The sequence below is a fragment of the Rousettus aegyptiacus genome, unplaced genomic scaffold, assembly GCF_014176215.1.
Source record: "Rousettus aegyptiacus isolate mRouAeg1 unplaced genomic scaffold, mRouAeg1.p scaffold_m13_p_12, whole genome shotgun sequence".
NCBI classification, from domain to species: domain Eukaryota; kingdom Metazoa; phylum Chordata; class Mammalia; order Chiroptera; family Pteropodidae; genus Rousettus; species Rousettus aegyptiacus.
Window position 1 is genome coordinate 12296914 of NW_023416287.1, and position 14702 is coordinate 12311615.

Consider the following 14702-nt stretch of genomic DNA (forward strand, 5'->3'; position numbering starts at 1 on the left):
CTGCCTCTTGGGTTAAAAGTTATATTTTAGTGTACGCTGTCTAGGTCATAACTGCTGTCTTCTTTCTCCAGAGCCTTCCACAGATCTTTAGAAGGCACTTAATTCCCCAGCTTTCGTTATGGAATAACAGCATGAAGGGATTTCTGATGAAAGGGAGACAGCTCATGACCTTGAGCTGATCTTTCTTAAGACTGAGAGCACACTGGGGCGGAATCAGCAGAGTTGGCTCTTCGGCTGGCTAAAAGTGAGACAAAGATGTTCCCCACATGCAGGGTGGTTAGAGGCATTTACTCCAAGATGGGTTGACTGATCCCTTTCCAACTCTGAGCACATCTGTGCGAGGTCCCTGTCATTCATTCCACATAGAATCACCTTTATTGCTCAATCTTCAGCAACTCCACATTGAGAATCTTACTTCTACCAAGAATCTGGAAACTTTCTTATTCACCTTTGCTCCGGCTCCGGAGAAATTGTCTACAAGCCTAAATAGAACTGAACAGTTTTCTGCAAAGCAATTTTCTCAATGTGGAAGGAGGTGACCAAAAAACAAGGAGATATGCTCACAGATTTTAGCTTTAAAAACCACCATAACCAGATTGCTATATATTTGAAATTTACCGTGCTGTTATGTCTTATCCCTAGAGAAAGATGCTCTTAGGTAAAAACTAATACAAAGAGATTATAGAGTCCAGAATTCTTTTTTTTTTTTTTTTTTCCTAATGACCTTATTAGAGAAATTGTACCCTGGGTAACAATATAGTGGAAAATTCCCTATGGAGTTACTTAGACTGAAAATCTGATTCCTTGAAAAGAAAGTAGTAACTGTCAGCAGTGTTCTCAGGTTTGAATTAATCTAAGATTCCATGGCCCATATTCATATATAAACATGAATTCTTTAATCTACATACATTTGGTATTCATTCTTGATTATCTCTTCCAGCACAGCGTTAAAATGATTGCATGCCACCAAAGTGTGTGTTGGTTTTCAGTGAGAGCTAATGGCAGGGAACATTTAGCAGTTTGAGATCTTCTCAGCAAAGTGAAGTAGAGAATTGAAGCTGTTATTCAGATTATTATTTCTCATTACGATTAATTAACAGTAATAATGGAAGCCACTGTTTATTGAAGGCCTACTCTTCCCCCAGGTGTTTGGCATGCATTGTCTCTAACCCTGACGACAGCCTAAAACCAAGGCTCGGTTGTGTTAAGTTGCTCGCCCTGGGTCACCAGCCAGGAAGAGACAAAGTGAGATTCAAAGTGAGGGCTGTTGGTTCCAAAGGCTTTTATTTTTTATTTTTTATTTTTATTTTTTTGTACATAAAAAAATACCAGCTTTAGTTACATTCAATACAATGCACACAATTTAAATGTACAGTTTGAATTTCGACAAAAGTGGATGCAACCACTCTCTGGATCAAGGTGTAGAACATTTCCATCACTGGAAGTTTCTCTCATGCCCCTTTTGCAATCCCATCTCCTAACTGCAGCCCCAGGCAGCCAGTGACCTGACTGTGTGGTCCCTACAGATTAGAGCCGTCTTTTCCAGAACTTCATGGAAACGGAATCCTGCAGTATCGGCTCTTTCATGTTCCTCTCTTTTTGTGTAGCGTGATGCTTTTTAAGCTCCACCCCTATCGTTTTGCATATCAATCATTTGTTCCTCCCAGGCTCCCCGTCAAGCTTTAAATCGAGCTCCTGTTCTGTACATATTGGGCAAGGGTGGTTCTTCCTGTGTTGTGGCAGTTCTTTCCAGTGACGGGTGGGACGAAGATACGGCGATCAGGGTTGCAGGTGGGATTTCGTGGGATCTGAAACGCCTGGCGTGAAGAGGTACCTTGGAGTTCCGCTAGCTCCTCTGTAAAGTGGGGATGTTGATAGACTTCTTTATGGATTTACCATGAGGACTAAAGGAATGAAAACATGTAGCCTCTAGAGCAATGCGGGGCATGTAGTATTTGGTCAATAGATTTAGCAGTTATGTATTCTCAACTGAAGACATGCACTCAAGGTGGCAGTCGACACTTGACAGCAGCAGAGCTACCCAGGGCCCATTGGGTTGGACCATCCAGCATCCTGGACTCATCCTCCACAGACGGCATCTGCCCGCCCGTCCGGGCTCATGGTGCAAGGAGATTTTGAAGAGTTGAGTGTGACTAGCACAGTGAAAGACTTAAAGATGCTCAACTGGAGGCCGGGAAAGTCTGATGGTTAAGACGCTGAGTTCTGTCATGAGGAGGAGGTGGACAGAGGCCCCCTTGGGTGAGAGTGTCAGGGACTAGGATTCAGAAATGAAGAAGGAAGCACTTTTCAGAACTGGCTGAGTCATCCCACAGTTGAGCGGGTGGTCTCTGGAGGAGAGAGAGGGAACGTTCATTTTGATTCCAGAATTCCCTAACATATATGGAGCCCTTCGTGTAAGGACATGCTGTATTAGGTACTTTCACTGACTCTCTCTCTCTCTATCTTTCTCTCTCTCTCTCTCTCCCCCCTTTATTCCCCTCTCCCGTCTTTTCTCTTTCTTCTCCCTATTTCTGTGTAACTACTAGGCAATGTAGCTGTCTAGTATCTAGATATTTACATCTTATTTTACGATTAAAAAAAATTGAGGGATGATCACTTACCAAGATACAGAACATTTCTGTCCCTTGTGTCCCTCAGCTCCCATCCTCCCAAGCAGTAATTCATCTGATTTCTCTCAGATACGTTTTGTTTGGTCCAGAACATCAGATGAACGGAATCTTGCAATGTGCGCTGTTTTGTGCGTAGCCTCTGGCGAGAACATGGAAGTTTGTGTTAAGTGCCGAATGCATGCCGGGCACTGTGCTGGTGGCATCTGTATCGATTATTTCGTTGGATCCTCACAACCTTGCAAAGTGTGTGTTCTTTCTCCGGTATTGCAGATGAGGATGCCAACATTCAAAGAAATTAAATAACTTGCCTGTGGTCACATAGATGAAAAGTGGCAGAGCCTGAATTTAAGTTTGCATCTGTTGGCTACATAAACTTTGCTGTTAATGTCATACAATTCATTTTCTTTTCAGTCTTTGTGTATTGCATTCTATATTATATTATGTAGTATCACAAACTGCATCATCTTCTCAAAAGATAAAAAGAACCACTGATCACAGTCTGATAATTGGAGCATGGTGAGTTGTGGAGTACAATTTCCCTTGGTTATTCCTAATTTATATCTCACCGCTGACCATTTTGTTGTTTTTCATGAACTATTTATTACTCAATGATAGATTTTTCGCATTACAATACCATTTCAGAGCAAAGTCCTGGGCCCGCGGAGTGTGGTCTTGTTGATATTTAGCATCCGTTCAATGTCAGTCTCTGTTTTGGGGCAGATTTTCTCTTTCTATCCCTTCTCCGTCTGTCAAGGATGAGTCCTGGATGTTGAATGGTCCCACCCAGTGGGCCCTGGGTAGCTCTGCTGCTGTCAAGTGTCGTCCGCCATCCTGAGCGCATGTCTTCAGTTGAGAATACAGTAACTGCTAAATCTATTGACCAAATACGACATGCCCCGCATTGCTCTAGAGGCTACGTGTTTTCATACTCCTCTCTCTCTCTCCTCTCCTCACCTCTCTCTTTTTTTTCCTCCCTGCCCACCTGCATTCCTCCCTCCTTCCCTTCCTCCTTCTCTCTCTCTTTCTCTCCCTCTCTTTTTCTCTCTTTCCCTTCCTTGTTCTGTCTTGCTTTTATTTGACCTCTCTCACCATCTCTTTCTCCTGTCGTTGCTCTAACTTGCTCACTCTTTCTTACTCGCTTCTGTTCTTTCTCTTTTTTTCTCTTGTCCATGTTCTGTTTCCTGAGATAAAGCGACCACCAGAAATCTGAGCTGTCGAGAGACATGCGGTGCCACGGGAAGGCAGTCGAGCCTTCCGGAAGCCCTGGTGTTTTTGTCCCCATCCCGCCACTCTCCAGCTGTGCACACCAGGCACTGAAATCTCCGCAGACCATTGCTTCTTTCCAAACCGCGGATAGTAATTCCTCCCTTGTCGAATGGCTTCATTCATTTGTTCAAGCAACAGGCATTTACTGAGTGCTTTCTACGTACCAGACACTGGGTTAGGCATTGGGTGGGGAACAAGACAGACTCGGTCTGCGACATTTATATTCTAGAAGGGAGACAAAAACTAAACAGATAATCATCCAATTAATTGTGAGAGTTCTCAAAACTAACCAGCTCCTAAATTCTCTCCCGTTATCACATTCATGTTGGCTAATCACAAGGCCTTTTTCCTAACTCAGAACTTCACGGTTCAGGGCCCATGCTATCACTTAAAAAAATTAACCTTTTACTTTGAAATAGTTTAAGATGCACAAGAAGTTGCAAAAATAGTATAGAGAGTTCCCTATGCCTTTTATCTACTTTTCCCCAAAGGTAATATCGTCCATACCACAGTACATTGTCGAAACCAGAGACTTACTTGACTGTTAACTCATAGGTAGACCTTGTTGAGACTTCATCAGTCCTGACTCGCTTATTTTTTCTCCCTCTTCCCTCCCTCTCCCCTTTCCTCTCCTCTCCCTCTCCCTCTCCCTTCCTCCCTCCTCTCCTCCTCTCCTTCCTTCCCCCTTCTGCCTTCTCTTCCTTTTTGGTGTATAGCTCTGTAAAATTTTTTCATGTATGTAGATACAAGTGACCATTCCCACAATTAGGAAGTGAAACCATTCCATCACCGCACAGAAATTTCCTTGTGGTACTTGCTTCTTGTTAGACACCTCTTCCCCTGCCCCTAATCCTACTATGTTCTTCATCACTATAATGTTGTCATTTTAAGAATCTTATGTCAGTGGAGTCACACTATGTGTAACCTTTTGAGATTGGCCTTTCCTCCTCAACATAATGCCCTGAAGATCCATCAGAGTGGTTGCATGCATCATTAGTTCATTTTGCCATCACTTTTAAGGTAAAAGGAATCAGGTGTAGGACACTCGCGGAAGAAATTTCTTTGAGAAAATACTCACTTTGTTTTCAAGGCTCATCTTTACTAAGGTTTTTTTAACTCCTTCAGAGACCTGGAGAAATTAATCTCTGTGAGGCTAATTAGAAAGTTGATTAGTAGAATATTCTTTTTAATAATTTGGTTTGTAAATGTCTTTCCACTGTTGTAAAAAAGTTTTTTCATGGGCTCTAGGCTTTTTCTTTGGGCCTTACATATTTGAGAAACTCCCTTCAATTAGAAAATGTATCTTGTATATGTTATGTTAACAGTAGGTGCTGTAACAAACAAACCCCAAACATTTAATAGCTTCACACTATTAAATTTTATATCTCAATGAGTATATGCCTCATCTTTATTTTTTATTTATTTTTATTTTTTTAAGCGAGGCAACCCTTGGTTGACCTCACAGATTGCAAGGACCTTGTCATCTTATAATCCCTTATTTTTTTATGCCTACAGCACCTGGTCTTCCTAGGTGGTCTTCCATCCGAGTACTAACCAGGCCCAACCCTGCTTAGCTTCTGATATCAGACGGGATTGGGCTTGTTCATGGTGGTGCCTCGTCTTTAAAAGGTTTTTATTCTGTAAGATAATTTGGAGATTTGGAGGCATAGGTCTCTTCTATTTTGTACCTCTGCTATCTCTTAGGATCTTGACGTCTCTTGGATCCAGCCATAACGTAGCGGCAGAGCATGGAGGAGCACCAGGTTGCAGGTTTGCATGGGCCATGCCTGGAAGCGGCATTGTACCTCACTTCCATTCTCATTTCATTGGCTCGAATGCATTCCTGTGACTGCACTCACCTGGGAGGGGGTGGAATGTGAGTGAGTGGAAGGATGGGGAGGTATAGTTTCTATTGGGAGCCAGGTCCCAGAGGCAGCACTGCACCATGCCAGAGGAAAACCACAATTCTTTGGTAATGGCTGTTTCTGCCTCGGTCCCAGTTAAAAACACCAATTAAGGTTAACAATATCAATGGTGGTATAATGGATGGGTGTCCAAAAGTTCAGGTTCTAGGTTTGGCTATTGTCATGCAGCCGAAGCGAATCAGTTCCTTTTGCATCTCAGTTTTCATATCTACCAATAGTGGGTTAAATTAGATGGTACCAAAGGTTCCTCTCTAACATTTAACGGTTTTATATTGTACTCAATTTATTCGTCTCTGACACATTGAAAAATCTCTCTGAGATCTTGGCTGAAGGTAGGTTCAGTAAATCTGGGATAGTCTATTAAACCAACCCCACATTTCTTGTTACCCACTCATCTCTAACCTGGAGGCTAAGAGAAACATGAGGAACCTTGGGACCTTATAGCACAACTGCTGTTGGAAATTGGAGCGTTTCGATAATTTAGTCAGGAGAGCAATAAATTCAGCTTCTAATAAATAATTTACTTCGCGGACCAGGAAGCTGATCTCACTCTTCTTGCCCAGCTTGTTGCTTGAGGAATACAGACAATTTTGGTCATGCCAGGAAGGAAAGAAAAATAAAATGTATCTTCTCTGGTCCATGACTGCCTCTCCTTTGTGCTTACTTACACCACCATTTCAGAGAAAGCCACGGATTTCTGTTGGCTAGAGCTGTGAGTCTCTCATACGTCTCGTCTTGCCTCTGCCCAGCCCACGATCACCAGTGGCATTGTCTATCAGAGTCACGAGAAAGACTTCATGTTACTGAAAATTGTGCTGATTGATACTGGGTGTACATCGAGCGAATGAGGAGGAAGAGGTCAAGGGAAAATGCCTTCTCAACAATGCCCCTCTCCCTTAACTGACAGTACGTGGAGAAAGTCTGGGCCAACTTGTGTGTTTCCATGTCAGGTTTCATTTGGGGCTTTACGCTTCACGCCTTTCATGTCTCTGAAGTTGCTTTTGTACACACCTGGGGAACTGAGCAGCTCGGCAACGCATTCAGTTCTCTGTTGTCTGGGTTTTCAGGGGTCGATGAAACTTGGATGCTCATTAAGATTACTGAGCCTCATCATTTTTAATGTTAGGCCCAAGGTAATATTTAATGAGGCTGAAAAGTATATTAATAAAACTGCTTGTAGTAATTAGCAGGAAATTATAATGGTAGGGTGATGGAGAGATTATCGAAATCAGTTAGGAGTGATCAAGACCAATCTGGAATGTCACTACTTATTGTTTTTTGCTTTCAATCACCGGGAACTACACCTTTGCATTTTTATCTTTGAAAAGAAAGTCTTTGATTGGGCTCATGCATAGAGTTATTATTTTATATTATTTTGTTCCCTACTGGGTATCATAGAGATTTAGAGCTAGCTGGGCCTTTAGAATGATTGGTAAACCATCATATCGCCCCCTAGAGACAGATGGGATCTTTATTAGTTTTGCTTTTGTGGCCTCTTCCCTGAGAAGAGGGGCTATCAGAGTCTAGATGGGCTTCTCCGAGCGTGAGATGAGAGCATGAGACATCGGTAGGGCTCACCAATCCAGGAAAAAGTAAAGGCAAAACTCCAAAAGTTCACAGATTTGGGAGGTAGATGAAGATCAAGATCCTAAAACCTTTATAGCATCTCCAGGTTTGACTCCGATTCACCCTTCTCCACCAGTTCCTATTTACAAGTAGCTTTGGAGGCAGAACTTCTAAAATGACCAAGATTCCAGGAAGGCAGGACTTCTGTTGCTGCCTTGGCTGGGGCTCGAGCTGGGGTGTGTTGGGGGTTTCCTCATTGCTGTTGTAGTTGTTATCAACTACAGTCTTTAATTTTATTCTTGCTCAGACTGGGGGAATCTGGGGGAAAAACTCAAAGGGGACAGAAGCTTCCAGTATCTGAGACGTTATTTGCTGATAACTAAAATAGGTACCTAAATTATTGACATATTTGTAATAGTTTCCTCTGACACTTTCTCCCTCTTTTCCTGCAACACATTTTCATTGAGAACCTACTGTATGCAAAGTAGGCTCGTGTTAGTTCCTGGGAATACAGCAGTGAGGAGCTACCACTCCCGTCTTTTAGAGGTTTGCCCAGCAGTGAACAGTCTTCCAAATGTTTTGGGCATGTGAAGGTTGTGAAGATGTTGGGCAGCTCAGAGTCCGAGGAGAAGTGGAAAGGCTTGAACTGTGCGGAAGATGGCATGATATTTCTAGGCAGGAAAGGCATGGGCAGGCATTCCCGGCAGAGGGAGGAGCACAGGGGCAGAAACGGAAATGTGTGGGAGTGCAGGACCCAGGGAGCCTCACCCAGCTGGGTAATGCTGGATCCCTGGGTGTCTGTCGTGTGAATGGTGGGCGATGGGCCTGGGAGTTTGTTTGTGATGTCAAGGGGTTGATTTAATCTGGTTGATGATGGGGACGCAGCTGAAGGGTTTTAATTTGTGTTCAGGGAGACTGCTCTGGCAGCTGGTACACGGAGTAGGTTGGAGGGGAAACCCCAGGGCCAGGGAACCAAGGAAGAGTCTGTGTCTGTGGTCCAAGATGGTGATGGCATCGAGAACTGTGGCCCTGGGAATAGAATGGAGGGGTGGCTATGAAATCTTGAGGATGGGTGGATGCTGGCGTTGGGGGAGAAAGGACACAGAAAGATAACTTCCAGATCAAAAGAAAATACACATAAATGGAATCATATAGTGTGTGGTCTTTTGTGAATGGTTTCTTTCACATAGTGTAATGTTTTTTAAGGTTCACCCATGTTGTAGCATGTATCATTCCTTTTTCATGGCCAAATAATGTTCCATTATATGGATAAGCCACATTTTGATTATTCTTCCATTGATGGACAGTTGGGTTGTTTCCACCTTTGGGCTATTGTGAATAGTGCATTTATGAGCATTTCCTGTACAGGTGTTTGTTTGAACATCTGTTTGCAGTTTTTTTGGTGTATATGCCTAGGAGTGGAATTGGTGGGTTATGTGGTAATTCTATGTTTATTTTATAGAGGAACCACCAGAATAGGCAATTCTATAGTGACAGAAAGTATATTAGTGATTGCTTAGGGCTGGGGGAGCTTGGGGGGTTTGGTGGGCGGTAGCTACAGGGTTTCTCTTCACAGTGATGAAAATGTTCTCAAATTAATATGGTTGCACACATGTGCACATATACAAAAAGCCACTGAATGATATACTTTAAATTGCTAAATTATATAGTATGTGAGATATAGCTTAATAAATATATATATATTTTTTTTCAAAAAGAGAATAGACAGAATGATCTAATCCTTTGAAGTTCCTCATAGGGGCATTAATGAACTTGTAGTTACAATGCAGAAACACACATTGCAGTTCGAAGTTATGCATTTGTTCATCCACGTGTTTGTTTCTGCAAGATCGAATGCTCCTCGAGAACAGGGACCACCCTGAGCTTTGTGCCATGTCTCTGGCCACTTCCGTGGTGCTCAACACACACTAAATGTCTAATAAACACCTGCTGAGTCAATGAATGAACTGCTCTTGTGGTCCAGGGATCTGGTTTATTAGCTGGTTTATATACAGCCCACGATGCTTTGTTTTATAGAGTAGCAGGGTTCCCTGGGCTTTGGACTCAGTAAATGTGTTTCTTTGTTCATGTGTGCTGCATTTTGAATTATTACCCCTGTTGTGTTTCTGTGTTTCCTGCCAAGTTGACCACTATAAAGCCAGTGCTTTACCTTGTGCCAGGAAGGGAGGCTAGACTGCCAAAGACCGAGCTGTCCACAGGGACATTGGGGATCCCACGATGAGGACCCAAGACTCTTCTGTTACATGTGCTCTGGTCAGCTTACCTCTTATTATGGTTTTTTTTTTTTTTCCATAAGACCATTAGTCCAAGTATCAAAAGTAATTCCAGGAATTTTTCATTCATCCATATTCTTTAAAATATAAAATAAAAACTACTTTTAAATGTTTAGTTTTTAAAAAAAGTTTGCTGCATTTATAAGTAAAATGTTTTTGGGGAATTTTTTGTTCTCTTGGAAACATGTAGTTTCAAGTTGATGAAAAAAGTCATTAGTGAAATAGGCTAGACAGGTGATATATTTTATTTATATCTATATGTAAATTTTTATATCATAAATATTTGTGTATCTCTCTATCAATATGTATATGTATTTTCTTTAACTATTTAATTGTTTTAATGTTTCCTGAATTTTAAAATAAAATTTTGTCTGATAAATTTTTTTCTTAGGGAAATACAGCAGCAATTTAATCAGAGTTACTTGAAAAACTGCATTTGAAACACAGGAATTTGATTTATAAAAAAAAAATTAGTAGTTAGTTTTTTTTTTTTTTTTTGATAGTTGTAGAGTGTTGTGAAGGACCATTAATTGACCAAGATCTGAGACAGCTTCCTGGAAAAGGAATTTTAAGAAACTGAGAGAGATGATTTGGCTAAATACTACAACTGAATGATTTCGTTTGTCGGCTATCTAGATGGTAATTTAGGTTTCTACAAATATTTTGTAGTTAACTGATTCTAAATTGCCATCTGTACCTCCCCAGACAAGAGACCTGCAGCTAAAGGCAGGGAAGGAGCATTTACTGAAATGCACAGTGTGCAATGCCTTCCCACTTAATTGGATCTCATTTAATCCTTGCAGCGAACTTGCTGACCATGCTTTCGACAGGATTCTGTTGCAAATGCCACACACTCAGTTCAAACTAGAGTCAGCCCAACAAGGACATGTATTGTTAGTTCATGTATGCAGGAAGTCCGAGGGATGGATTGAGTTTCAGGCATTGCTGGGTCCAGGAGCTTAAGGGATGTCACTAGGTCATACAGACATTCCTTCTGCCTCATTCCGCCTTTTCATGTCTTGGTTTGATTATTCTTTCCTTTCTCTCTGTTGAGCTCATTTTCTAGAAGTTTCCATACATACTTATGTCACTTATACAGTTTGTCATCCTAGAGAAGAGAGCTACACTTTTCTGATTGCTTCAGAAAAGAGCCCTGGGAAGATTCGGATTGAGGGAAGTTGGGTCGTTTGCTTGTCTTTGAACCTGTTAGTGCAGGTAGGGGGTGGAATATGGTTTGATTGGCCAAGCCTGATGCCTGTGCTCCTGCCCGTGGTAGGAATGGAAGGTAGGAGTTAGGCCTGTCTACTTCTCATGGGATGCATTCTCCACAGGAGGCAGAGATTCTGCTACCAGAAGGAGTGAACGCAAACTTTGCTATGTAGACCAATATTTTGCTTACAAGAGTTATATGGTTCCCATTTTACAGATGAGGCTCAGAGAAGCTATGTGGCTAGCCCACGCTTACTCAACTGTGAAGGGATAGACCTCAGATCAAAGCCTAAGCAGTGTCAAAGGTCAAGAACTCCACCATCATTGGTTTTTCTATAACGGATTTAGACCCTGTGATGTGAGCAGAAATCCACCAACACAGAGCTGAGCCTATCAATAGTAAGATACATGTTGAGCAGGAGAGCAAGCCAAACATGGCCTGTGACTGTCCTGTCAGGGTGGCTGTGGCCTCTCTCAGAGCTGGCTGGGTGAGCCAGACCTTTGTACCCACAGCTCCCTCTGCCTGGGACTCCTTTCCCATCCTCTTCTCCAGCTGAAGTCGTACCTAACCCTTAAAAAAAAAAAAGAGATGCGGCTCACTACTGTGCTTGCCAGTGGCCTTCCTCATCGCCACCACCTTCCCTGAAGGCAGAGACCATGCTCTTTTCCTTTCCCCGTTCTGGACAGGGTCAGTGCAATGCCTGCCACATGCCAAGGACTGAAGGAACCAGCCCCATTCAGAGCTGCTTGTTAAATTGTGCGTGCTTTGCAATTCAGGGGCTGCACTGGGGACACTCGGGCTCAGCTTTCCAGCTCTCATCAGCCTCTTTGCTCACCCATAAAGCGACAATCATAAAAGATGGGGATTTTGGGCCGGAATAACCCATGTAAAATGCTTAGCCGTTAGCACATCAGTAACTCAGTAAATAGTAGTGATCGTTGTTATTCATAGCCACTGGCTCAGGAAGATTCCATGACGAGTCTTAAGTTTATACAGTCAGATAGCGGCAAAGCAGGTCCTTGAGCCCAGGTCTCCTAGCTCTTGTCTCACTGAGGAGAAAGGAGTGACAGTTAACAGGTCTCATGAAGCCCTACCTAAAGCACATTCAGTTTCTCCCAGGACAGTGAAACTTACTTGTCAGAGAGATTTTCGCAGGAAACGCTTGGGCAGGAATACACAGGATGTGAGAAGAGAGAGCCTCACGTCAGTGGTATGATTTGGAGTGTAAACACAGAGCCTCGATTGCCTGTGACCCTGCCGGCTCAGATGGGAATTTGGTTGTGCAAGAGGAGCTTGCTCTGCAAAAGATTTAGGTTTACCTGTTCTGAGATGTTTCGATGCAAGATGATAATCAGGCTGCATACTTTATACTGCTATTTATACTCCTATTACCAACTTCATGCCTCTTGGGAAATACACTGAAAAAATAGTTTTTTAGACATTGAAGTAGAGAGATGGGTTTGTGTTTTGAAGTTTTAAGGTATTTGCATGTGTGTGCGTGCATGTATGTATGTACATATTTCTAATTTTACCAGGCCTTTCAGGAATTCAGGAGACCGTAAGTTAGATATGTAAATTCACTCTTTTCCCAAAGAATATTAATCTTTTTTTTATTTTTTATTGCAAGACTGACAGGGTGCTGTGACTCTGAGGATTTTGGATATTCATCCCTACAACCTGCTGTGTAACCATCGGGCTCTAGATCTAGGATGGTGGGTGCTGCGAGGTGACTGGTTGTCTTTTCTCATGTTCTCGGGCTCAAGGGGATGACAGGAAGAGCGCAGGGTGACAACCTCTGAGGCAGAGCTGGCCGTTGAATATTCAAGCCTTGTTTCATTCTCTTGTTTGGCCATCACATAGCAGCGCTGATGGCTGCCTCTGACTCTCCCGCTGCTGTCTGGAGTCAGGCTCGGGCGTAGCAGGGGGACAGCGAGGGGCAGGTGTGTTACCTGTGATGGGAGGGCGGTGGCTGGGCAGAGGCGAGCAGGTACTTTGGCGAGGGTCACTTGCAGAAATACTGGTGTTGGTCAGCACCTCTCTCCCCCGCATGGTGTCCAGGATGACACGGGGCGTCCTGGCATGTCACCAGCTTTGTCACCCTGTTGATTACCTCTCAGTTGTGGAGCAGAAGGCAAAAATGCACCATCACCAGAAAAAGAAAAGTGGAACCATTTTTTTTTTTTCCCAGGAGACATTTGGAAAAACGATGGCCGATATTCTTAGTTGCCTCTATGGGCCTTGACAACACCTGTTATTTCGACTTTCTTAACATCTCTCAAATATCTGATATTTCTTTTCATGACCATTGCCTGGGGTTGAGCTCTCATCCACTTATACCTGCCCAGACACCTGTCAAACTGCCTTCCAGGTGTGCTCCTTGCATCCGTTCTCTGCATCCTAAAACCGAAGTAAGCTGCTACAAGGCTGTCTCTAATTCTACCACTGGCCGTGACACTCTGGTGCTCACACCATTCACTGGCTCTCCATGACCTATCTCTAGCCTGCCTGAAAGTGTCTTCATGACCGATTGGATCCTGCTACCTAGGGCTCCTGGACTATCTATCTGCCTACCCAGTACTGGCCCAGACTCTTCTGCATACTTATGCTTTCCTAGGCATGGCCCATCCTCTCAGGCGCTGTCCCCAACCTACTTTCTTCCCTCTGCCTGGAACCCACTTTCTCTCTGGCTCCACCCATCTGCCTAGCCAACTCCCATGAGTTCTTTGTCTTCATCTGAGAGTGCATCCTCACATCTCTGCTTCTCGCGTGAGCCCAGGACCTGCATCTAGATTACCAGAGTCTCTTTCATGTTGCTTTTCACAAACAATGCGTGCAGTTGATTACTTGTCTGTTTTGCCCACTACTATCCACAGTGAATTCCTAGCAGAAAAGGGCTGTGCCTCATTCAGCTTGGAACCCCTGAGGCAAGGAAGCAGTGTGTTATGGAGGTGATGAGATAATCATGGGCTCCAATTCCACTGATATCTGTGTGTTTTGGGTAATTTGTACCTTTTCCCAGTAATTCTGCAATAGAAACAAAATAGTCACTAGTTTATGGTGTTAGTATAGAGTTTAATTGAGGTAATTTTTGTAGAACTGTCCTGGCAAAAAATAAATATTAGATGGTATCATCATCATCATCATCATCATCATCATCATCATCATCATTGTTATTACTAATAGGTTCTGGAAAGTGCTAAATACTCCATAAGCTCTTTTTGAATAGAAGGACCAAGTGATATTTATCATTTTGTTGAATTCTGAGTTTATCTGAAATGGTGTTAATAAAAGAACATTAATTTTCTCATGTCTCTTTTTCTCTCCAAACTTTATTTTCCTTTCCCCCCAAGAGTGAATGTTTCTCAGACGTTAGTAAACCACTTTACTTGCCTAAGCGACTCAAGAACACTTGGAAGAGAGCCATTTTGCCCAAGAATCTAATAGCTAAAGCCGGGATTCACCTCCCTGCTGGTTGAGTGACACCCCATTTTCCCTCTTAAAAGAACTAAATGGCCTATATTTCTTTTTTAAATTAAGGCAAATGAAAATGAATTTTACAGCTCCCTTGGAGATGCCTGGAGACACACTGGGATGTCAAATAAAAAAAGTTGGGAATTGCTGAGCTCAGGCACAGCACTCGTGGTCAGTTCCCAGGAAAAATGAAGCATGAGAAGCATCCAGTGCGGAGGAGGAAAGTGGAGGGAGAATCAAGGGATAGACTGTGGGGCACAGATTTGGGGGAGGAGGGAAGAGAGGGGGGAAGAGACGGCCACGTTGAAGAGAAGCTGTTGAGGGACTGATCTTTGACTTC

General features: G+C 43.0%; 1 protein-coding gene across 18 annotated transcripts in view; it reads left to right on the forward strand.

Moving 5' to 3' along the window:
* PTPRT (protein tyrosine phosphatase receptor type T) overlaps nucleotides 1-14702 on the forward strand; it is a 918720-nt gene that overhangs the window by 106735 nt on the left and 797283 nt on the right. The window lies entirely within an intron of this gene.